This window comes from Corvus brachyrhynchos, unplaced genomic scaffold, assembly GCF_000691975.1.
Source record: "Corvus brachyrhynchos isolate BGI_N302 unplaced genomic scaffold, ASM69197v1 scaffold103, whole genome shotgun sequence".
In the NCBI taxonomy this organism is placed as follows: Eukaryota; Metazoa; Chordata; class Aves; order Passeriformes; family Corvidae; genus Corvus; species Corvus brachyrhynchos.
In genome coordinates, this window is record NW_008237436.1 from 4,621,850 (window position 1) to 4,624,590 (window position 2,741).

The window sequence follows — 2,741 nt, forward strand, 5'->3', positions numbered from 1 at the left end:
TGTTGCTATTCCCTTCCCTTTTCCTAGAGCTAAGGAATACCAAACTTCAAAACTATGTTTGAGGTGTAGAGGAGTACTTCTGTGTTGGTACCACTCGAGTGGTTTCATCAAGGGTTAAGTTTTATTAACAGACTACTTCCTGCTTATATTATTACTGAAATGGAAATGATGGTTCTAGCACCATAAAAGATAAGGACTTCTATTGCAAAATCAGTAAGATGGCATAGCAGACAGCTTATCTTAATCAGAGGAAAGTTTGTAGAGACATTTGAAGTAGAATTCTGTCAGAAGAACTAGTCCTGAATCTACAAAAAAAAGCTTTTCTGGTCCTGATGGGTTCCCACATGTTCAGATACCTCTCTAGAAGGTGCTGCTCTAATTTTCCTCTAATGAACCTTCATAAAAAGTCTGCAGTGAGAACAGACGAATCTGGAGTGGATTTTTTTTCAGATTTCTGCAGTGTTAACTATTTCATACCAGCTAATGGTGGGGCAAGTGATTAATCCCTTATGATTAAGTGGCTTATTTAAAGCTTTGCAGTGCTTGGGCTTTACCCTGAGGGGAGGGAGAAGGAAAACAAGAACAGATGAGTGATACTTCTCTCCCTTTCCCCCATTTAATGACTTTTCTTTCTAATATACCTTTTACCAGACACATGTGGAAATCCTGTGTACCAGTTTCACTTTGATCTCAGCATCAGTTGCAGGGAGGTGAGGAGGCTCAGGATGGCCATTCCCTTCATGCTGGCAAACATATCAGAAGAACATGCAGCACCACAAGGCAGAGGTTACTGGGCAGTTTAATCTCACTGGCACAAGGGTATAATGGCCTTAATGTTTTACTGACACTGCACAAATAATAGAAAAATTTAAGATACTGCACAAAGGTTTGATTCTTCTTTTGGAAAGAGAAAAAATGATAACTTAATTCCTCTAAGGAAAGCTTTTGCAATTCTTTTCATAAAGGATTTTTGATGCTGCGTGGTGTTACATTCACATATGTGTTTATCAGAGTTCCCAATTTTATCCAACTCTTTACAATTGCTTTGCTATAGTGGCATTCCTAATAGGGAGAATTTACATGGATATTCAATGTAGTTTTATTTTTGAGGCACGGCTCTTCTCAAGCTGTGTTCTGAAATTCTTGGGACTCTTGACATATCCTAGAAAAGTGTTTTATAAATACAAACATTTCTTTCTTATTCAGAAACTCAAATGCCCCACTAAAAATGTTTAAGGTGATGTGAGTGGAAAACACTCAAAAAGGCTTTAATCAGATTGCTTTATTGGGTCATTATTAACCTTAGTTAAATATATATAAGCATTCCTTAACTGCCTTTGTCTTCCCAACATAATAGTCTTGTGAGTTAACTCTGTCTTTATTTTAAAGTTTATACACTCACAACACACATCAGATTGCCTAAAATTCAATCTTGGTCCAATTCTGAGTCTTAGATGACTAAAATTTATGTAAAATACATGATACTTTTCATAAGTGGTGTGTTTTCCTTTGCCATTGTTTTTTTCCAAAAGCTTTAGTGGAATGAAGAACTGTGAGATCATGCACAGAGAAATGTTTTTTAAAAAAGAAATTCTTTAAAAAATATTTTAAGCCAAGAAAAGCTTAGAACCACAAAAAGATAAGGACAAAATAAACAATGAAAAAGGGTAAAATCCTAAAATTTATCTATTGTATAACCTGTTCCACACAGGTTTGATGTAGCATGTTTTGATAGACTAACACTACATAGACTGGCTACTAATGAAGTCCAAATGCTACGTTTTAATGCTTGGTCAGGTACCTTGCCCCTCAGTGAAATATTCCTTTTACTATTTACTGCTCCCATTTTGTAATAGGTTTTACAAAAAAAAGGGTGTGTGTGTTGCAAATGATGGAGCCCAAAAGAGATAATTTCTCTGGAATACCAAACATACTTGCATCATTCATAATGTTCTCATTTATCATGTTGGCTCTTTATTCCTGTGAATTAGGAGTGCTGGTTAGCTCTGCAGATGAAGTCACTGGACTGGCAGGTGAATTGCTAAATTTGAGTGGAGTTTTTAACTTTGTTGTTACAGCAGAGCATCTGATTGTCAGGGTGTCTACTGCTCTGGTACAGATAATGTTTGTGTTCTATGCATATATTTATGCTTTGTGTCTCCCTGTGATTAAGCCACAGGACAGCTCTTTGAAAGATATTCCATAAAGAGATAACATGTTTGTTTATTCCATGAACCTTGATCAGTTCCCCCAAACTGGTATTGATTTCAGAAAATGTTAATTCGGAGAGCTTTCATCTGTCTTTCAAAAGTGGTGAAGGAGGCAAAACTGAATAGAACAAAACAGAACTTTAGCATAAAATTTCCATGTTTTGTTTTTGTTTAAAAGGCATAGCAGGCATTAATAAAACCTCTTAACATCTGCAATTTTAGATTTTGGGATGTCTTATAAAGTAGCCTATAGTTCTTCTGGCTGAAGAAAGTAAAATTTTTTGACTGTGTTTTTCCTCCTCAGAATGTAAAAAAATAGAAAAAGCCCAAAGGCACCCCCTGGGGAATGGAGAAACCTCATCCTGTCACCTGTAGCCCCTAGTGATTTAAAATACAGGTGAAGACAAGCAGAAGAGGCAAAAGGAAAGTATAGGTCTAAACACAAAGTGTGGCCCCTAAGTCCAAGCTGTATGGGCTCACCCGCCCATGGGTGGTGAGGAAAGGCCACGCTGGCTTCCTGCAGGTATTCCT